Source organism: Cololabis saira, chromosome 20 (assembly GCF_033807715.1).
Source record: "Cololabis saira isolate AMF1-May2022 chromosome 20, fColSai1.1, whole genome shotgun sequence".
Taxonomy (NCBI): domain Eukaryota; kingdom Metazoa; phylum Chordata; class Actinopteri; order Beloniformes; family Belonidae; genus Cololabis; species Cololabis saira.
In genome coordinates, this window is record NC_084606.1 from 19689472 (window position 1) to 19713172 (window position 23701).

Below are 23701 nucleotides of genomic sequence, written 5' to 3' on the forward strand. Positions count from 1 at the left end.
ACTCCGAGGAGAGACGGGCAAGGCTTCAGCAGATCGCCGTGACCCAGGATGGATGGGATGGATTTTGATGGACAGTAATAATCAAGTATAGATAATGGACAGATGGAAGGATGAATGGGACTTTTATCGTCAACAGATCTGAAAAGGGCTAATGAAACCTCTCAGCTCTGCTTCTTCTCACTCATAACTGAAGTGCGAGGCCCATCAATAACAATTATATTGGACTGGAGGAGAGTTCTGGAAATGCTGTGTGTGATTTCTATTTTCAACTTCTTTCCTGTTCTTTCCACCAACTTGTCTTTTTAGAGGCTGCTAAGTCTACAGACTCTGTCATGGGCTCGCCCGTTACTGGTGCTGAGGTCACCGAGAGTTAAAAAGCCTGCGGTGGCAGAGCTCCAGGACTGGATGAGGTCCGCCCCGCGTTCCTCAAGGCCTCTGGATGTTGTAAGGATGCCTTGGTCGACACGCCTCTGCAACACGATGTTCCAATTACGGGGGAACCACACTCCTCAGCCTCCCTGGTAAGGTCTCTGCAGGCGTGTTGGAGAGGAGGGTCTGGTTGATAGTCCAGCATCAGATTCAGGAGAAACAATGAGTGTTCTGTCCGGCTTGAACACCGGACCAGCTCCACACCTTCGCTGGAGTCCTGGAGGGGGCGTGGGAGTTCATCTAACCAGTCCACATGTGCTTTGTACACTTGGAGACGACATTTGACCGCATCCCTTGGGGTCCTGTGTAGGAGGGGGGGTCCAGGAATATATGACATAGGGCTTTCTTTGGGTCATCCAGCCCCTGTTTGAAGTAATAATTAAAACAAAATAATAAATAAATAAATAAATAAATAAATAAATAAATAAATAAATAAATAAATAAATAAATAAATAAAAATACTGAGTTCTTAAGCTTCTCCTTACAAATAGAAATATGAATATTGTAACATCAAGTAACTCTATAATCTCAACTGTTCACTGCTTGTGTGAAATGATCCTGAATACACATTTAAATTAAAGTAACCATTTCAAGCAGTTCTTTTAAGGGATATTTATTCTTCCCTTTTTGCAGAAGTCTCTGTAATACCTGTGATGGACTTCAGTCAACATACCAAACAGCTGCCGCTCCCTTCGTGCATACGCTCGTGTTCATTTATTCATTACGCTGTCCTGCCGCTGCTATAAGTTCTTATTTGACCTTAGGTTATCCAGCTGTTGCCTTTTTTTTAAAACCAAGCCGGAGGCAGTTTCCTAACGCAACTTTTAACTGATATGCATGTTTCACTTATTTATAAGTCCTGAGATAAACCTCCCTTTTGTGTTTCTTGACTACGTTCCAAAGTGCTTCACAAGAAGGGAAGAGGGCAAGTCAGGTCAGACGGGCATTCGCAGTATTAAAATGTCTGATTAATATATCCAACATTGCCTGAGGCTTTCGGTAGGATTAATATTTTAAGAAGCAATTTCAAGGTAGCAAAAGACTTCATGCGACTGAGTTCAGTGAGGGGATAAGTTTCATTAAATAAGGTCATAATAGAAAAGTATGAAACTCTGCCTGTCACGTATGGTGATGTAGTTAACAGGGCACCATCTGAGGGTTGCAATGGTTTAAAACACCAACTCGGTTATTCTGTAGTGTATTTAGAGCCAAGCCCATTGAAAGCTTTGTTTGTATGATTTTGATATCAATACAACATTTAACATTTAACAGTAAGTCAGTGCAGGTAGACACTCACAGGGGTGACGTGTTCGTGCTTTTTAGTCTCATTAATGAGTCTGAATGCAGCGTCTCCAAGCAACGGGGCACAGTGGAGGGAGGAAATTGCATTGAAATAGACTGATTTTTGATGTTGTTTAATCTAAAAAAGAAGAAACAGCAGGACTAAATAACATGTTCAACATCAAAATTGAGATTTGAATCAAGTAATCTTTCTAGATTCCTATCAGCCTGTGCGTTTCCCGATAAATTGCCAAGATTAGAACCAACGGGCCCAAAGACAGAACAGGCAAATGTACAAAATGAACAAAACTTGCCAAAGTTTTCAGACTTGCAGCATCAAAGCTGACACATAAATATGAAAGAACAAAAACCGGGCATCCTTCTCCGTCTACATTAAACAGTAAGTCATTAACGACTTTGACGAATGCTTTTTCTTTACTAACGAACCCCTGCCACAAGACTGGAAGTTGTTAAGAAAAATATTTTGTCCGTTAGATAAAAAAAGAAACGTTAGATAAAAAAATAAAGTTTGATAGGTCTGTGGGGGCTTGGAGATAAGGGATACAAATGAGATTCCTTTAGCAGCAGATAAACAACAGGATGGTAAAAACTGTGGAAAAAGAAAAGTTTCAATGGTTTTACATTGCCACTGTGTATTACACGTGCCGTATAAACCCTCCTTAGGGCTACTTCAGTTGAAAAAAGGTCTTTCTTGATGGATCCTTGGTTAGTTTAATGTCATAATATGCTTTAGACTTGGCAAGCTAATCACATCTCTTACTACACTTGTGCATGAAAATAAATACAGAGTTCAGATTGAGGTATCTCATAATTATATATGGTACTTCTAATTGTTAGGAAAAACGTTGAAGCTGATGAAGCAGCATCGTTTCTTTTTATTATGTTTTTCTTATCTTTGTTGGGTCAGACAAATTCTAGCTCACGGAACAAACTAAACCACTAAGATTGTAGGGGCCAGTAATGGTGATTGCTTCCTGGAGTTTACAATAGCGTGGAGTTCAATCTCATAATGTGCGCCGTTTAGATTAATATACCACGTTCAATATGGGCGAGCCCGCGGTTAAGCTGCTGACTGGTTCCCAGGTTTTTATAGGCTCAGAGGAGGCCAGCATCTGTGTGTGTGTGTGTGTATGTGTGTGTGTGTGAGTATAGGTCTCTGTCATGCTGCTTTGCATATTTTTGATAGCAAAGATAAACCGAAGAAGATTGCAGATGATTATAATGTGGTGCAAAATATGTGGTGTAAAATATGTGGTGTAAAATATGCGGTGGTTAATTTATTCAGCAAATGCAAAACTCCTTGCAACCTTTGCCCTTGTGTTTATCCTCACCGGCAAGCTCTTTGTTCAAAGAAGCTGGGGGAGAACCGCGGGGACACCTGAGCCCAAGGGAGGGGGGATTTCGTTAGCGCGCACATATAGGTAGAGATGCCTGCACAAGAATGCTGGGAAGGGAAACCTAATGACTGTACTCAGACAACATTCACGGCAGATTTACAGAGAGGGACCGAGCAGGGGAGAAAAATGGAGAAAAGGCACAAGAATAAGGGATTAAAGGTGAGATGGAGGAGGCTGGACAGAGGGACAGAGAAAATGAAAGATAAGATGGGAGGAGGGGCAAATAAATGAAAAAGGGAGCATAAGTAGAATCCAGTTTGTGTGTGTGTGTGTGTGTGTGTGTGTGAGTGTGTGTTGGGGATGGTGGAAACGGTGTAAAGCAGTGCTGACACAATGTGTTGACAGATCTGTCCAGAACAGTGGAGGTTTTATCTCTTATAATAAACGAGGCACTATATTGCAACTTTGCTCTGTTACCGTAGACCTGACCTGGGATCTGTTACGGTTCCTTATTAAATACTTTAAGAGCGTGTATCAGCTCCAGTTTCTGTCACCAAGCAGGGAAGGAAAACAAGCCAAAGTTTATTTCTGGAGCGGGAAGGAGACTCGCGGCGAGAACGCAGAGGAACACGGATCATTGAAATGCTCACACTGCATACTAACAACTCAAACAATCTCGTGTAATTGGCACTAAAAATGCAAACACACACTCAGAAGAACACGGAGGTTAATCAGATGCTCGGGACAAAAGGAACAGTTCTGTTCTTTGTTTGAGAACAGCAGCCGGCTGCCCAGATGACTGCCTGCTCGTCAGGCCGAAAACATGTAAATAACCTGCATTGTTCAGAATAAATAACCTTAAGCCTTATACGGCTAATTTCAAAGCTAGACGGACAAGCGCGAACCAAAAACGAAAAGCTATGTGGTGTGCTTTGTTCTTGATAGGAAGATGAATCACCTGGCATGTTTCATTACTCTGCAAAAACAGCCCTTGTAGAAATAAGTTTAATATAAATCTAGTCAAAATTGTCTTCTTTTAAGCAAAAATATCTCTTCCACCGGAGTAAGAAACATTTTCCTGACTAGACATCTTGATTTACCCACATCAAGCTCAGTGTGTGTGAATTAACACTTCTGACCATTATTAACTGTTTGACCTTTGGAGTTTGAGCTGGCAAATGTCTAAACTGTCTTATCATGGTTTTATTTATGTTATCATCTTACCAGCTGGTAACATTGTCAGGCCGTGGGTTCATTTCTCTTATGTTCCTAAAACTGTAAAAAAGTGATGCAACGTGCATACTTTCATTTCAGCTGAAATATAACTGGAACTATTTTTAAAACATGAAAAAGACCGTAGCATATGAAATAAAAACATTTCTGTGACAGATTACAAACCGTGCCGTTAACCCCGGGTTGCGCTCCACCAGCGACACTATCCACTACTTCTTAATGCTGAATTATTCAGCTCCAGAGGGCCGGACGGGTGGGGCCTGTTAGCGGCGTGAAGGACCCCGCAGAGGTCAAAGTAATGTTGCAGCCCAGCCGAGGCCATCCTCATGGCTGCTGATTGCATCCTGACAGCTGGAATAGAAGATGAAGTGAAGCGTGCCTTGAGGATGCTGTCTGACAAAAGAGAGCTGGGGTCATGTTTGTAAAAATGAAAGCTCTGTGATTTTTTGCACCAGCTTTGCTTCTTTTCAATCCACAAAGAAAATACCGCTTTAGTGGTAGTGTAGAGCTCATTTTTTTCAATCCCAGCGCACAAGAAGCTTTTAAATATGAGTCCTTGATAAGGTAATGTAAAATTTGCATAAATAGTCTCCTTCTTTTCTCGACAAGTCACTAAAATGCTTTAAACTGAAGTGTTTATGGAAAAGAAATGTTTGCATTAAACCTCCAGGTGTATCAATAAGTAATCTGTTTCTTCAGATCAAATCGGTCACATAGGAAATAAAAGAATATGAATAATCAATAAGAAAACAGACCCCCCCCCCCAAAAAAAAACATTGCCGATTCAGCACAGAGGAGAGGTGTCATGCATTATTGCTGACCTACAAACAAGATTAAAAACAACGAATTATAGTGTACTGCCAGCGGTGTGTTTAACAAGCTGTGTACATACTCTACAGCTCATCACACACGCAATCAATAGGAAGGAGAGATTGCGTCGCCTCATCAAAGCAGGGCGTTCCAACCAAAGAATAATAACCCATATGGAAGAGGGAATATGCTGCAGCTGCAGGGTGCGTTTCCAAACACAAAATCTCATTAAATCATTGCGCCCCTGAGATCGTTACTCAATCTGTCGGTTATGATCCAGCAAGTATCCTCAGCAGCACTTTGAACACACCAAAGAACTGCAGCGAACGCGAGAAGGGGAGCTCACAAAGCAGCACGGTTTAATAAAAGGTAAAAGCCAGAAAGCTCAGAGAGGTCACAGACTTTATTGTCTTTTAAGTAGTGCTGACTCAATATTAACGCGTACTTCAAGAACTGTAGGAAGATTCTAATACTGTCAAATACTGTAAAGGAGAAAATTGTCTCGATTCTGACTGTATTTGAGGGGAGAAACTTCAATACACTTTACCTGACCAGTAATGCAGTTACTATAATTTTATAATCAGATTAAGATTTGTCCCTGACCTACTTTGGTTGGAGGGAATCTAATTCTTTTTCATGAGTTTATTCTCACTATTATTTTGAAGGGACAAACCCGTTCTTTGCTCTCTTTTGCCTGGGGATGCTCACTGATTTCCAAAAGTAATTTGTGGCAGCTCGCAGCTGATTAACTACTGAGAAAGTTAAGTTTAATGATAGAAAGCACTTATGAAACAGCAACATTTTTTCAGTTGGAAGACTTCGGAGGCCGGCATGCACTCCCAGGAAAAAAGTTAGCAAGCTGACCTTTTTTATCTGTGTGTTTGCCACATTATGAGAACTCTTTGCTCACTGATATAGAGGGGGAAAAAGGAAAAACAAGGTTGAACTTCCATCCATGACAATTAGTAATTTCAGTCATACCAAACTGCCTTGTCACACAAAGAGGGTGAATAATGCATGAGGGAGGCCTCATTTTCTTAGCCTTTGGGGGGCTTTGAATCAGTGAACACATCCCTGTTTGCTGTAAATTTACATATTAGTGCTCTAAAGTTCCATTTCACATTTTAATAGGCTTCGTTTTGAAATCTCAAACACTCAAGGAGGAATATGTTAACACCAGGGAACATTGGGTGAGTTACTGCAGGATTACCATGCAGAGCTACAATATGGAGCCTTTTAAAGCCCCAGTCACACAGCCAGTCTGCTCCACCGCTGTAGTGCCTTTGAGCTTTGTGACATGCATGGAGCTGTAACAGAGTTTGCGTCTACCGCTGTTACGCCTCCAGTCTTCCTCTGCTTGAAACCGCAAAAACCAACAGTGCTGGTGAAGCGGAGCCCAGCGCTGCTGTGTCACACGGGAGCTCCCGGGGGGAGTGTCTTTCCTTCTTCTTTTTTATAGTTCATCAGAACAAACTTAACACAGCTTTCAGTGACCAGAGACCTGGTGGCCTTATTGCATTTGTTGTTCTTGGACTGTATAATATTGATGAAAGGGAACATCTTTTGATTGTAAAACATTGTAATACTTTGTAAAATACATTATTGAGGCTTTATTAGTCCTTCATGGGATCATTGTGAATGCCCAACTAATATTGTATTGTGGCAACAACTCTAAATATCCAGCCAAACGTCATTTGCCAAACGTCATTTGCACTTTTTCAGACATTTTTTCCATCGAAACAACAAGACAATCACAAAACATATTCTGTGCAGCGTACACAGGCATGGCTGCGGAGGAGGAGAAGGAGGGGGCAGTTACTGGACTGGCCGGCCTGCAGTAGCTGACATGTCCTCAACTGAGAATATGTGAGAAAGAATCTTATAATGAAAAATACTGTAATGACGGACCAGAACTGTTGTTGTGCACCTTTAGATGTGTTTGCAAGAATAATGGCACAAAATAACAACTGAAATGCCTGAATGTGTTATAAGAGTTGTGAGAACGAATGGGAAAACCACAAAGCAGCAAAAGCCTCAATGTCCAAATCTGCACAAAAAAAATAGAGTAAAAATAAGACTATAACTTAAAAATGTGATGTCAAGTGGTTCCACATAGCTGCATTTAATCACTGTTACTGAAGTCAAGGGGAAATGACTTCATGCAGCTGTGTGGAGCCACAGGACAGAACATTTTTAAAGAGGTCTCTGGCTTTTTCTTCTTTTTTTGGAGTGTGAAACATGACATATCTTGGTTTCAAAATGTTTCAAAGAAATAAAAAAAAACATGTAAGAACTGCTGCGTAATTTAGTTTCTCTTTTATTTCCATAAAGCGCTGTTTTGATGGTTTGGTACCTTGGCCGTCCAAAATATCTGACTGCTGTCTGTCATCCAGCGCTGAGTACACATGATTCTCCTTCAGGATTAGTCCACGGGCTTAAATCTGCTTTTGTGTGTTTTTGACCATATGTGACGCCGGGCCGGGCTGTGGCACACACACACACACACACACACACACACACACACACACACACACACACACACACACACACACACACACACACACACACACACACACACACACACAGGGGCGAAAATCCCGGGGGGGACAGGGGGGACAAGTCCCCCCCATTAGTAAAGCTGTCCCCCCCTAGAATAATTTGAGACAGAATTAATAATTTTGGAACAATGCAGTAGTATTTAGTAGTGATGCACCAAAATGAAAATTTGTGGCTGAAACCGAAATCGAAAATAATAATAAACAGTAAAATCTCATTACACTTAAAACAGGACTCATCACTGGAAAAAAACAACAATTTTCACCTGTTTCAAGTAAATTTTCACTTGAAATAAGTAGAAAAATCTGCCAGTGGAACAAGATTTATCTTCTCATTACAAGCAAAAAATCTTGTTCCACTGGCAGATTTTTCTACTTATTTTAAGTGAAAATCTACTTGAAACAGGTGAAAATTGTTGTTTCCAGTGATGAGTCTTGTTTTAAGTGTAATGAGATTTTTTTTTAACTAAAAATGAGACATTTTAACTAGAAATAAGACAGATATTCTTGTTAAGATTTTGGGTTTTTGAAGTGTATTATGTCAGATGTGCTGTATTATTGCCACCTTCCACCTAATACCATTGTTTTGTATTGCTCTAAGAAAGGTCTTCTGCCTGTTTGCAAGATAGAGATGGAAATGTCAAAATGCTGTATTAAAGGAAGGCTAAAACTTTTATTCCTTGTCCCCCCCTGGATTTATTCTCTAAAATGTTACTGTTTATTGTCCCCCCCAACTATGAAACAGGATTTTCGGCCCTGCACACACACACACACACACACACACACACACACACACACACACACACACACACACACACACACACACACACACACACACACACACACACACACACACACACACACACACACACACACAGGGGCGAAAATCCCGGGGGGGACAGGGGGGACAAGTCCCCCCCATTAGTAAAGCTGTCCCCCCCTAGAATAATTTGAGACAGAATTAATAATTTTGGAACAATGCAGTAGTATTTAGTAGTGATGCACCAAAATGAAAATTTGTGGCTGAAACCGAAATCGAAAATAATAATAAACAGTAAAATCTCATTACACTTAAAACAGGACTCATCACTGGAAAAAAACAACAATTTTCACCTGTTTCAAGTAAATTTTCACTTGAAATAAGTAGAAAAATCTGCCAGTGGAACAAGATTTATCTTCTCATTACAAGCAAAAAATCTTGTTCCACTGGCAGATTTTTCTACTTATTTTAAGTGAAAATCTACTTGAAACAGGTGAAAATTGTTGTTTCCAGTGATGAGTCTTGTTTTAAGTGTAATGAGATTTTTTTTTAACTAAAAATGAGACATTTTAACTAGAAATAAGACAGATATTCTTGTTAAGATTTTGGGTTTTTGAAGTGTATTATGTCAGATGTGCTGTATTATTGCCACCTTCCACCTAATACCATTGTTTTGTATTGCTCTAAGAAAGGTCTTCTGCCTGTTTGCAAGATAGAGATGGAAATGTCAAAATGCTGTATTAAAGGAAGGCTAAAACTTTTATTCCTTGTCCCCCCCTGGATTTATTCTCTAAAATGTTACTGTTTATTGTCCCCCCCAACTATGAAACAGGATTTTCGCCCCTGCACACACACACACACACACACACACACACACACACACACACACACACACACACACACACACACACACACACACACACACACACACACGCGCGCGTCACAAGCGCAAACGCATTGGTCACCCAGAGGAGAGAGAGAGAGAGAGAGAGAGAGAGAGAGAGAGAGAGAGAGAGAGAGAGAGAGAGAGAGAGAGAGAGACAGACAGACAGAGAGAGAGAGAGACGCACAACTCTGGGAGAGGGAGGGAGAGAGAGAGGGAGGAAACCTCCTTTATAGCACGAGGAGGCGCGAGGAGGCTCCAGTCACTGACGACAGGACCGCTTGTGACACCTAAATAAGAAAAAAAAATATCCAAACGGGAACCTGAACACAGGAGGGCGAGAATAGACAAAAGCAAGGAGGAGAAACAGTAAAGGACAGATAAAGGAGGAGGAGGAGACCGAGTATGAGCGGCGGAATCAGCTGGATGCTGCCCAACTAGGGGACATCACCACGACCCTCACATCCTCCCTGGAGATGAAGGTACGTACGTGGACTGTACATGCGTGCGTCCCTTTTGTGTGGCATCGGCATCCATCCCCGTCCTGCATGGCCGCTTATAACGCCGTAACGCAGCAACAGCTTGTCTTGTGTGATGTGAAGTGGATAAACAAGGGACGGTGTGGCACAGGCGGGCATTTACATTTAGATTTAGATCTAGATCTAGAGGTGTGTGTGGCTTTTGTGCCATAACGCACCTCTGCGGGGACGATCCGCGGCGCCGCCACAGACGCGGATTTATGGAAAAATGTATCCAGACGTGCATGTGCCATTTAGAGATTCGCAGCGGACTGATTTCATTCAGCACGACTCTAAAATCCAATCTGATCTGGCCCACATTTCACGGTGTGAGACCTCTTGAGGGGATTTCTTCCTTTCTTTTCTTTTTCACTGTTTATGTCCTATAAGGATAAAAAAAACAACCCTCATGCGTCGTTTTTGTGTGTGATGTGTGATGCGATGTGGCAATGAGAGTGGAAGTTCTCCGTTTTCTTTGGGCTCTCGATGGTTGTCTGGATGATCGATTTCGCCAGGTCAGTCATGAGTTTAAACATAACCCATGGCGACAAAAAAATCATGAAAGATTGCCCGCGCAAAGTGGGACCAAAGAAAGCGCTTTGCGCACATGAATCCAGCCTTATAACTCTAACTGTTGCGCGAGCTCGATATTTTCCACAACCGAGAGTTGATTATTTTCCATTTGCTGATTGGTTTTGTCCTTGGATGTAAGTTAAATGAGGTCTTTTCCTCATCGGCTGGGTTGAATCTGACACCATCTGTCCCAGTTCGTCTTTTATCCATGCAGGCTATGTGCCAAAGTCATATACAGCATGTTTTATTTTTTTCTTTAGTGCTGGAATAACTGTGCATTTCATTCCTCTGGTTAAATGAAAGAAACGTAGAGCAAACGCAGATCCTATATAATTCCTGTTGCCTGAGGAAAAAGTCTGCAGGAAAAGGAGAACATGAAATATTCACCCAGACCTTGAACCAAAAAGAAAAAAGAGCATATTAGCACACCCTGTGATTTAATAATTCATATCCACATTTAACGCAACAACTAAAGATAACCTTTTTCTGTATGACGTTATTGGTCTCACATCATTTTGGAGAATTTTTGTTCCACTTTTATTTCCGGTATCGCTTCAGTGTGTTGAGTCAGTTTTTCAGTCAGGTTGAGGTCTGGACTTGGACATTGGACATTTTGTTGTAGATTTTCTGCTGTGCTGGATTCACTATCTTCTTCTTTGATGAATCAATTTAAAACAAGCTAGATGACGGTATATATAAGGATACAGTGGAGTTAATGGTCAACGCAATGGGCCTCATTTCTGAGATGTGAGCAGAATAAATATGCGGACAAAAGTTTAATTGTGTTGCATGACTCATGAAAGTGTTAGTGGTGCCAAACTTGTCATTGGTACGGATCAAATCTATTCCTGGCTGTGACCGCAGCCTCGACAAAGGAGGAGCGCTCACAAATATCCCCTGTCATGATCAGACTTCACAATGTTACTGTTTAACTTTATACAGATAGTGGTCTCTTTTTTATATATGGATATATATCAGAGCATTTTCACTTCACCTTGTGAACGCTTCATTGGACAGAAGATATGATCTCAAGTCACCTTGCTAGTCCTTGTTATGCCCATGTAACCTACTTGCAGGTAAAAAATAAAACGACTTTTCCTTGCTCCACTTAAGTTAAAAACGTATATTGCCGTGTCATAGAAATTAATCGTATTCTCTCTCTCTCTCTGTGTTTTTAACATGCACCATGTTTGAAAATAGACCTGGAAAATTAAGATGCACCTTTACAACTCATTATATGTCTTTGGGAGGGGGTGAGGTTATGCTAGTTAATAAGCTCCCAATGTATGAGGTGTGAGTTTTTCCCATGCACGGGAGATAAAAATGCTCACAGAACTGCAGAGAAAGAATTCATGAATGAGGCCCAGTGATTCAGTTGTTCAGGTCCTGCTGCTGCAAATCAAAGCCGAATCACGGCTTACTTGTTCAGTCTTCTTCTAACTGCATTGTCCAGGTCCTGACTGTTTCGGATGAAGCTCTTGGGTTCTTGCAGTTTTTCCCTGGGTGTTCTGCACCACGACCTTCAGTTGAACTTGCTGTGAACTTGCTGGGACATCGACTTCTGGGAAATTCGGCAGCTGTCTTGAATGTTTTCCACTTGTGAATAGCCTTTTTCAAATATTTGGAAATGGCTTTACAACCCTTCCTGCTACCGTTGGGCACCGACAATCTCTTCTTTGAAGTCATTATCGGGCATCACAATATCTTACCTCCTTGAGTTCATGCACGCCTGAATGCACCAGACCAGAGGATATGTCTTTAATAAAGGTGGTTACAGATGCTGATGATCAATTAGTCAAGTACTTTTAGTTAGCACATCTCTGTCACTTGCCCTCTCAATGATGATGGAACGAGGAAGAATGTTTTCCAGACTTGTTATGCATTCTGGCTTAACTTTAATCAAACAAATAAACCCAGTGGAATAGCTGATGCTGTCATTTGTATCTTTGGTTTTAGATAACAAATTTTAAGACCTGATAAGGATTATTTTGGTTATGTCTGTCTTAGTTTTGTATGATCTAGGGTTAAAGTTAGGGTTTTTGTTTACGTGACTATAGTAACGTTAGGAAAAGATTACCTTTTCAAAGTCCTAAATATAATCACTTCCTCAATATTTCAAACAAGATTACTTTATTAGCCCTGTCATGACATGAAATATGTCCAAGGTGCACTCCACTTCCTGAACTGAATAAAACTTTATTCATCTTCTAACAGGATCAATGAAATATTGTTGCAGTATGTGTGGTATTGCGGTTCTGCGGTTCTCCGCTACTGCGTGTGGTTGAAGTTGCAGAATTGGCTGGGAACACAGCTGAACTCTCTTAGTGGACAGCATGGACTGAAATTTATGTTCAACATCTGGGGTGCAGAGGTGTCCCTTCACAGTCACACGTCCAGGATTTCACCATCTGAAAGCACTCCTGTTGGTCTGTCAGAAATCTTTTGTCCACCTGCGCAATCGAAAATCCATGCAGCGCTAAGGTGGAGCCCAGAACATACTCCAAAAACACAGTACCCATGTTATTTCCCATCAGCACCACATGCTCATTCATATCTCCTCAAATGGAGGTACAGAGAGAGGAACCAACGTTAGAACCCACTATGGGTTTCATGGTTGGTCTATTGAACCCACATAGTGGTGAGAAACCCGGACGAATGAATGAAACTATTATACGTACAAAAGGAAAAAGGAGCTGCAAGGTTGGTATTAGCAACTGTTTTTAGAAGTATTGCAGTCGGCAAAGGCTTTTTTCAAACAATTATCTATCTTTCAGTCCCTATTTGGTGGGTTTTATGTAAAAACCCTCTAATTCTGAACCATTCTTTTAGAGGATGTTCGGGGACTCGGAGAGCAAACGCTTATTCTAGAACTTCAGGTGCTCTGTTTTGAAAGTGTTTAAGGTCATCATCCTTTACAGGTGCTGTTTAAAAAAAAATTCTTCTTCCATACACAGATTTCATATTTTATAAAATATATAATCACATATTTGAATCCATTCTTCCCTATCGGGGACACAACTGGTGTATTCACAGCTTGCAGCAACAAAAAAAGAGGAAGTTTTATTGTGTTTGAGAAATGGAGAAATGCTCTGTTTATTGTATTTAAAGCATCAGTCCGTTCTGGCTTGTTTAAAATGCATCTAGTTTACAAACTTCTGATGCTGGATTTTGAGTAGGGAGGAACTATCTTGATCAATAGACTCCCTTCTGTTAGGCATGTTTGTGTAACACCACTCCAGAGTCTGCACGCCGTCGCCGACATTCCCCCGTCGATCCGTCTGTCTACGTATCTCATCTCTGTGCATCCGTCTCTCTACGGCTCTGTATCTCCTGGAAGTAGGTTAGCAGAAGGTAGGGGAGGAGACTTTGGCAGGTCATCCAAAGATTTGCCCTTTTTTATTTTTGTTCAGCTTTTGTTCCTTGTTCCAGATTGATACAAGACTGCTTGATGAATACTGTTTGGAGAATAGCAACAATACTGAGACTGGGAGGGAGAGGGAGTTCAGACAACCGCACACACGCTTGTGAATAGATGCTTGCATGTGTACAAGTACACAAAGCCACACAAAAGAAAATCTGATTTGATAAAGCTCACTGTGCTTTCAAAGATTCACCTCATGGCTGCGGTAAACCTCATCACTGGAGTCTTTTTAAACCGAGGGCACCCTTTAGAGACTAATGCTCTGAAAAAGGAGTTTATGTACACAGTATTAGACTTTGATATATGGTTCCATGGCCGCCTGTTTTACAGTGTCCCATAAGATGGCACTGTCTAGGCCCTGTGCCAAAAAGGCACCAGTATTTACAGCTTGGCTAAGAAGAAAGGAGTCAAAGAAGTCAGTATATACGTTTAATCCATCCAAGTAACAGTCACCCTGTTTATGCCTATTGTCTCAAAACTGAAGCCTTGAAGCCTCAAAGGTCAGTCTGAGTATTCCCGAGTACACCAAGCAGACGGATATAAATTTAATCCGTGATTTTTTTCGGGGAATCAGATTTTTTATTTTATTTTTTTAGCCACAAAAGCAAGTGCATGTGTAGTTTTTCTATCATCTAGTAATCCAAAAAGCTAAAGTAAAAAACTCATACGGATTTTCTGCCTTAAAAAAAAAGAATACCTTCCTTAATCCACTTTGATTTGTTATCTAACCTTTTATTTAACCTTCTAAGCCAACTAAGATGAAATTTGTACTTGCAATGATGAGAGGTGATGAACTGGAAAAACCCTCCAGATTTTGATCTGGGGGAAAAAGAAGGGCTGTGTTTTACAGAGCTGTAATGCTGCAAAATGAGGGGGGAAAAGTAGCACAGGGCTCGCACGAGAACCGGCACGCAGGAAAGGAAACAAATGAGAGACAATCAAACAAGCGCCCAGCAGATGGTAAGCTGTTGTCTGCTGTTCTTCCCCGTACGCCATCGAGAGGAAGCGATGTGTCCGTGCGTGTCACATCGGCAGGAGGATGATGTTCATCACTGAGGCAGTCAGAACCAGCAGCTCCGCTCCGTTTGTATAACTCAAGGTTGTGACGGGCGGTTTAGATGGACTGCAAGGCTAAGTGATTAGAGACGTAATGATTAAAAATTAACGTGTGGCAATCTCAGCTCAGAGTCTGTGGATGTGAACCTAGATTAACGCTCCACGTTAACGAAACGCTTCATTTGACCCTGGCCAGCTTGTAACGGCACACATACAGCTCACGTACACCATCTTCCTTATTGGTTTATGGGCTAGCGCTGTGCAGGAGGAACCCGACCAAAAATACACATTGTGAGCCGAAAAACACAGTCTCGGTTCACAATCGCAAGAAAATGTGAATTTTCTTGCAATTGTGGTTAAGATTAGATTGTTTTTTTTTAATATGCAAGCATGCTTTTGCAAGCAAGCACCAAATTTCACGTTCTTTACATTTGAGGTGACATTAGAGGCGCTGCAAATGAAATGGAGCTTGTAAAGTGGCAGTCATTTCAATGGATTAATGGAAATGTGCATGTTTTTGCATTTGTGGAGATTAAATAGCTTTCAACATGCCTGCATGCTCGTGAAGCAAGCACCAAATTTCACCTTATTTACATTTGAGGTGATAGAGGCGATGCAAATGAAAAGGAGCATGTAAAGTGTTTTTTTTTTTAGGTTATTCAAAATTAATTCAAAACTGCTCTTTATCCCTCGGAAAAAGATAAAAATTGAAAAAGGCTTTTATTACGTTGGCCTGTAAAGAGCGGTTTTCACTACAGCTGCCGGTGCCAGATGAAGACAGATGGACAAGGGTTTTGTCAGGGTTTGGGCCCAGCTCCAGGGAGTTGCCCTTGGTGCAAATGTTTTCATCTACTTGTTGATATCTGATAGCCAGATTCCAGCAAACCCTGGATTTGAAATGCCTGTGGCAGGGAGATTATGCGTGCAAAGTCTTGTATCTGGATGGGCCTGCTGTTCCACGCAGCACGAAAATCCATTATTCATTATTAATGCCAACTAGCTGGTTTGGCTGCTGCTTTAATTATTTGACTCTGGCTGACTAAAGCTCTGATTTTGATTTGTCCCATTTAGACACGCTATGATCCTCAGATTTCTGAGGAACCATCTTTTTTATAACGTTACATAATCCCATCAAGTAATACAATGAAATTAATGACATGCTTTTTATAATAGAAAACAAGAAAATAATGAAATTCCATATTCCTCGTGTACTAATCCTATCTAAGGAGCACATTTTCATAGTTAAAATCACAAGTTATAATTACATGTTTAATGCATTATAATTAATTATTTTAAGTATTATTATACATTGAAATATAGAGGAACTAATGATTTTAAGTTCCAAGTACCTAAGTCCTTTCGCATAATGAAGACTACTCCATTCCAGTTTATACATAATTTCTTTTCATGCAAACAAATCAGAAATTGTTTTATTTGAAATATTAAAAAGCATTTCTATGACATTTTCCTACTTTCATTCAAACATTTCCATCTGGATCAGCAAAAAACCTATAGATCAGCTGTAAAACAGTTATCAATGATATATATGTTTTTCTCTCAACTTCTCAAGCCACGTGACATCCATCGTGGTCAGCATCTCAATTTATCCCAATAAAAACACACAAACACTCAAGAGGAAACGTTAGTTGAGCTGCATCAGAAGACCACCACACACAGACGACACTGAAGCAAGCAGTTGAGAAAGAGATAAGTTTAGTGTTGTATTTACGGCCCACCACTGCCCTCTGAATCATGCCGTTCCCATGCCCCCCGAGGAAACACAACCCTCCTCTGAGGGGAAAGACAGCTTATGCCAGACAAGGCACAAAGTTCTAGGAGAAAAACTGATACTGGTCAATAAGAGCTCACAGCGTTGGCTCAGGTTGTGTAACAGCGAGCCATACGATACTTTATTTATAGGATCTGTTATATAGAAACTGGACATTCGATAGCTGAACACCGTAGCTGTCACTGTAACTCCACATGTTGCCATTTTTCTGGCACCCGGGGGGTAGTTGGGGGGTTAAGGGCCTCTCTCACCTCTGTTTCCAACCGGGGAACTTCAACCTGGGTCCTCCAGACCCAGGTCCACCTCTGTAACCACGAGGCTACCACTTCCCGTCTGGAAAGCTTGTAAAAATAGATAAATGGAAGAAGGGGACAGTGCCGCTGGGGTGGCAAACCGGGTGGTGGTCCCTCTTTTTAAAAGGGGGGACCGGAGAGTGTTTTCCAACTACAGGGGGATCACACTTCTCAGCCTCCCCGGGACAGTCTACGCCAGGATATCAAATCAAATCAAATCAAATCAAACTTTATTTATAAAGCACCTTTCATACAAAAAAAATGTAACACAAAGTGCTTTCCATAAAACATAAACATAAAATGTATTAATGCCCCCCCCCCGCCCTCCCCGCACACACACAGACACACACACAGACACACGGTGCAGACATGGCTAGGCACAGAGGATCCAGGTGAGGAAACGGTAACGGGGAGCCGTCCAGGCCAGGAGGTCTCATAGCCCGCAGCTACAAGGGGGGTGGGGGGGCCCACAGAGACCATACCGGCCCGGATGGATAGAGGAGTCCACACCACAGCGGTGAAGCCGTGGTGCAGAGCTCCACAACCATCCAGGCCAGAACCACCCCCAGGACGACCCCCTGCAGGCCAGAGTCACTCCCAGCATGGAGGCTCCCCATGAGGAAACACTGGAGATAAAAGCTACAAGAAAGCAGGATAAGATACACTAAAAGAGTTTAAAAAGTATAACATAACATAAAATCCTAAAAGTATGTCTAAAAAGCAAGACATTAAAAACTAAAGGAATAAGACAGTAAAATGTATAAAATAGACCATAAATAATGACTAAAATATTTAGATAGAACATTAAGATAAAACAATGAAAATAAAATATGATAAAAAAGGATAAACTAAATACTGGAGAGGATAACAGGGCCGAAAGTCGAACCTCGAATTCAGGAGGAACAATACGGTTTTCGTCCCGGTCGTGGAACACTGGACCAGCTCTACACCCTCTGCAGGGCTCATGGGAATTTGCCCAACCAGTCCACGTGTGCTTTGTGGATCTGGGGAAGGCATTTATTACATCAGGCATTAAGAGGTTAAACCAACGTGTGTTTGATCAAAAGAACAGATTTCTGTGATTCGACTTATTTATTTATTTATTTAATTTTTTTTTACTGTAGATTTGCTTCATATTCATATTAGAGAATTGCCATTTTTTTTGTACCACATTGAACATTTCTTAAAGGCAGGTCTGCTGATAATGAGTTTGGGCAGTCCTATTTTTTTTTTTTAATCTTAGGACTATAATCAACAACTTGCAGTCTTTTTATTGATTTAGGAGATGCTGCAGGCAGTGTTGCTCTAACTTTACATTTAGCATCTTGGCTCTTGTTAACCGAACAGCATTTGCCATTCTCTGCAGGGTTTTTTTGTCTCAAAGATTCTGGTTGTGTTTTTTCTTTCTGACTTGCACAATTAAAAGCCCAACAGAAAGTTAAATGCGGAGCTAAAACCATGTTACAACCCAAGCACACTGCCCTTCAAAATCACAAGAACCGACTGAATGTCGTCACAGTAGAAAAATATCCTTCTGTAGACACATTCTTCCTGTTCAAAAGCAATTTGTTTGTCTGAAAGCAGTGTTTGTCCTACATGCTTGAGCAGCATGTGAAATGTGATAACAGTCTTACACAGCCTCAGCAGCAGGAGGGCAGACTCTGTTACTGCCGCCTCACCTGCACTGTCTGGCTCCCCTCCTGATGTCCCTCCTCTCCTCTCACTTCCTACTTCGCTACTCTTGCCCAGTGGTGAGATACATTATCACAGCACGATCTTTGCAAATGCTGAAGACTTTTTTTAGGATCTTAAACATAAAACCAGTTGGCAGGCGATCACAAACTCACAAAACACTACAGACGTGGGAAATGTGATTATTATTTGCTTTATTTACTTTTCCTTTGAAGTGGTCACTTTTTCTTGAAATAAAAATATTCACAAATCAGGCCCCGTTTACACGGAGCAAAAACAGAGGCGTTTTCATGCGTTTTGGCCGTTCGTTTACACGAAAACGCAGCTCAAAGCCCCCAAAAACGATCATTTCTGAAAACTCCGGCCAAAGTGGAGATTTTCAAAAACTCCGTTTTCACGTTTGCGTCTAAACAGAGGAAAACGGAGGAAAACAGAGGAAAACGGAGGAAAACAGAGGAAAACTGAGATTTAAGCTTCAGAACGTCACATTATGCACCAAAAACTCACACATGACGCTGCAGCGTCATGTGTGCGACCTGTGTTTACAATTAGTTTGGCCACCGTCAATATTTTCTTGTATTTGACCTGTTTTATATTCTAAAGTCACACTTAAAAGTAACTCACTTCTCTGTCACTCCAAACGAAAGACTCTCGTCTCGTTCCGTCTTGGAAGTAAAGCCTGAATTGTGGTCCCGCGTTAAATCGTCGCAGAGCCTACGGCGTAGGGTACACGGCGATACGCGCCGTACGGTGTGCGTCGCCGCGTACCCTACGCCGTAGGCTCTGCGTTGGTGTAACGCGGAACCATAAATCAGCCTTAACTGGAAGTTACACGTGTCATTTGTTGATGTTTTTTCCAGGATTCTGATTGGCTGGCATGACGTTAACAGCGTTTTCATGCGGGTCCGTGTAAACGAGGATATTTTTGAAAACGTAGAGGGGAAAATATCCGTTTTTGTTTTGCTACGTGTAAACGTGGCCTCAGTGTGTTAAGCCATCTTCTTACATGACCAGGAATATAAAAATAATATGTGCATAGCAAAACCATCCATCCATTAACGTCCCCTTACCAGAGTTTGGTTGTGGCTGCAGCAGCACATGTGCAGAGAGGCCCAGACCTCCCTCTTCCTGGCTATCTCCTCCAGGGGAACACTAAGGGATGTACTCTTTCCAGCATATCCTAGCTGAAATTTGGGGCTTCCTCCTGGTAGGACATGTCAAAACACCTCCCCAAGAAGGCATCATGGTTACATCCTATCCAGATACCCAAACCGCCTTGAATGGCTCCTCTCGATGTGGAGGAGCAGCAGCTCTAGAGTCCCTCTCGAAAGGCAGCACTTTTCATCCTTTCTCTAAGAGAATCACGTGGTCTCATTCCTTTGGTCACTACCCACAAATCACGACCGTAGCTGAGGTTTAGGACTCAGATTGGCCAGTACATCGTCTACATTCCTGCAGATGCTATCCCGATCTAATCTGGTCAATCTCCCACCCCCAAGACTTGAACACTTGAAGCAGTGTCTCACGGACAGGGCGACGGAGAGGGCATTTCCAAGAATTGAGCCCTCCTGTGTGCCCGCCAGTTGGAAGAGGGGGGACAGTTAGCGGCACAATGCTTGGCTACATATCGCATCTTGTTTTCTATTGTTTGTTTGTTTTTTTCCCTGTAAAATTATGATTTCACTGGCCATCTCAATCCACGTTTCTATAACTGTCGTTGCTTTTAGAAGCGTTCAACCGTGGCATCGGCTGAATATTTAATTCATGATTCGTCTTCATGCAAATCATCTTATGAGCGGATTAACAAGTTTAAATATTTTATGATGCAGACATCCTTTAACTCTTGCAGAGATACAATTTCCAAACAAACACTTGATAGGAATTTTCTATCACTGATGAAAAGTCTGTAATTAAGAAACCATAAAGCGAATACAGATGTCTTCTGGTATTCCGTCTTTAAATGGTCTGAGACATACATTTGTCCCCTAAATGTTTCAAATAGCTCACTTAGATTTCTGTCTTGAAGATTGTATGCAGTAGTTTACACATGGGCGGACCTTTTCTGTTTTCTTTTGTCAGTTTTTTCTTTTTCAAAAGCACAGAAGACTCACAGTAACTTTTGGTAAAGTAACTTAATTAAAAGTTAGACAATAAAGTCAAAGGAAATAGTTTTGTAATCAAACAAAAGTAAGAGCTGAGTGTAGGAACTTTCTAAGTAAGATAAAATGTAAATGATTCACCTCCAGGTTAACTAGGGTTACTTCTTTCTTAGGAAAGAGTGATGTACCATCTATGCTCTTGATTGTTTCACCATAAAGTACGAAACAGGAAGGCGTGTATTACAAAATCAGTCTACAGTGATTATCTACACTGTACCACGTCAGCTAATGATAAGATACCTTTTAAAGCACAGTAAAGCCATCAAAGAAACCTATTTTTAGCATCTTAATCAATGAAACTCTCAGTTTCTTTGTTAGCTTTATGTATTATGATAGTGTGTTCTTCTGTTTCTTCTCTTTTTTTAAACCATGTTGTGGTGAGCATTTATTTTTATAACCCTATTACTCCTCTGAACATTTATATTAATACATACAGTTAAGTTATTGACAGAGTTAGCTTTACGTCCAGTTGCCGGTACATCTGCTTGAGTATGGATGTTGTGTACTCTACAGCCACATGACTGGGGAGAATGTGCCGTGTATGAGAAAGTATATGGATATATTCCAATTACCACACCTCTTCTGTAGTCCAGAGGCACTTTACTCCTAATAAGCCTCTGACCGCATCTGCTGTCAATAAAATCGTTTATTTGACCATGAACCCAAGCACCACAGAAGGCAAGTGTCGCATTCGCAGTGCCAAGTCTGCAACCAGAGGCATTAATATCTCAGATCTGAATCTAAAACTGGCGTTAAATGAAGAGCAAGACACAACTCAGTTGTTAATTATATAAACATAGTAACAAGATTTAAATATATGCATTTTATTGTATAACACTAGATAATGAGTGTTGCTCAGCTTTTTTAAGTGCAAAGATGAAGTCACATCACAGGAAACATTTATTTAATTTCCCCCCATCTGCTCCACACATAGTTGATTTAATTTTTCATGTCAGTGACCAAGCGGAAATGTTTGATCTCAGTGATCATCTGTTGGGGGAATGTAGGCTTGTTTTTTTTGTCTTTTTCATCTTTGTTTCTGGAATCAGTTTTAATTTGCATACATGTCCACATCCAGCACTATATATATATTAGCTATGATAGCAGTATTACCTTGCGCCGTACAAAATGAGAAGGAAAAAAAAACATATACTGTCTTCCTCAATCTATTTGTGCTTCTTTGCCTCTGTCTTCACTCCAGACCAGAGTCCTGCTGCAGGCAGTGGGCCATCTGCTTTGACATATTTAAAATGAGAAGAAATCGTGAGAACAGAAGAGTTATTGTTCTCGTGTGCTCAGTTATTCAGACTATAGCTCTCCATTCAGTTTGGCAAAACTGCACAGAGGCATCACAAGAAACAATCGGGGCTGATGTTAAGCATGTGCATTAGGGCTGTTCGATTTTGCCCAAAAATAAAATCTCGATTTTTTTCTCTCAAAATCCGATTTTCGATTACGATTACGAAATGATTTCAAATATGCTGTTTTTTTATTGAACATTTGCCCCATTGGGCTTTAAGTGCAAACTTTGCTCTTATTAAACCAAAAATTAATGAATAAAGTGCAAAACTCTGTAAAATAAGTTGAAAAAAAGTTTTAAAAATATAATAAAATATAAAGTTTTATCTCTGAAAAAAAAAATCAGCAAATCAGCACTTGCAAACATACAGTAAGTTATATTTCCAATTAAATAAAACAAGACATTTTCTAATTAAACTAAACTGGGTCTTTGCATGCTAAATAATAATGCAACCCATGAAGGAGGTAGAGGTGTGTAATGTCAGTCATTACATTTGCTATTCACATTTGCAAGTTTTTTGCAAGGAACACGAGCCGGTCTACCGCATCTGGCTTGAGGGATGCCCGGTGGCATGTTCCAACGCCCCCTCCTACACTAAAGAGCCTCTCCGATGGGGCACTTGTCGCAGGTATTGAGAGGTATTTCCATCAATCATTAATATGGTATCAATCATTAATATATGTGCAGACAAGGTAAAAAAAAAAAAAAAAAAAAAAAAAGTGAAAAATCAATTTTACGATTTTCACGTTTTAACATCGTTCTAATTACATAATCGCGATTACGATTTAAAATCGATTAATCGAACAGCCCTAATGTGCATACATGTAGTCCTGAACTGTAGAACACAGGTTCGTGTTGATTAGCTGAACATTCAGTTGGACATGTTTCCATTGAGGGTTGGACTTCGCCAAAGTTTACCTTTTTCATCGTTTCTGTTCATGAGCAAAGGGGTGGAGGGGGTCTGGTTTGGTGACCTCAGAATTGAGGACCCTACTTTTTTGCAGATGATGGGGTTCTGCTGGATTCATTAGGCCATGACCTGCAACTGTCACAGGAGAAGTTTGTTTAATGTGAAGAAGCTGGTATGAGAAACCAACACCTCCAAATCTGAGACCAGTTGGAAAAGGCTGGAGTGCCATCTCAAGATCGGGGATCAGATCCTGCCTCAGGTGGATGAGTTCAAGTATCTTGGGGTTAGGGATGGGCGGTATGGACTAAAAAGATGATCACGATAATTTCTGGCATTTATCCCGATAACGACAAAAATGACGATAAAAAAAATACCAATTCAACTTCATCGTCATCAACGGGAATTTATCCTTCCTTCTTTCTTTCTTTCTTTCTTTCTTTCTTTCTTTCTTTCTTTCTTTCTTTCTTTCTTTCTTTCTTTCTTTCTTTCTTTCTTTCTTTCTTTCTTTCTTTCAGGCTCATTTCCTTCCTTCCTTCCTTCCTTCCTTCCTTCCTTCCTTCCTTCCTTCCTTCCTTCCTTCCTTCCTTCCTTCCTTCCTTCCTTCCTTCCTTCTTTTTCCCTTCCTTCCTTCTTTCCTCCTGCTCTCTCCTTCCTTCTTCCCTTCCTCTTTTCTCCCTTCCT

At 41.0% G+C, this 23701-nt stretch overlaps 1 protein-coding gene across 1 annotated transcript in view; it reads left to right on the plus strand.

The window, feature by feature from the left end:
• The first annotated feature begins 9520 nt into the window (after window positions 1-9520).
• Window positions 9521-23701, plus strand: part of gal3st3 (galactose-3-O-sulfotransferase 3) — a 43207-nt gene continuing 29026 nt past the window's right edge. Inside the window, exon 1 of the mRNA XM_061709813.1 lies at window positions 9521-9791. The gene's annotated coding sequence lies outside the window, so the exon portion shown is untranslated. The remainder of the gene's footprint in view (window positions 9792-23701) is intronic.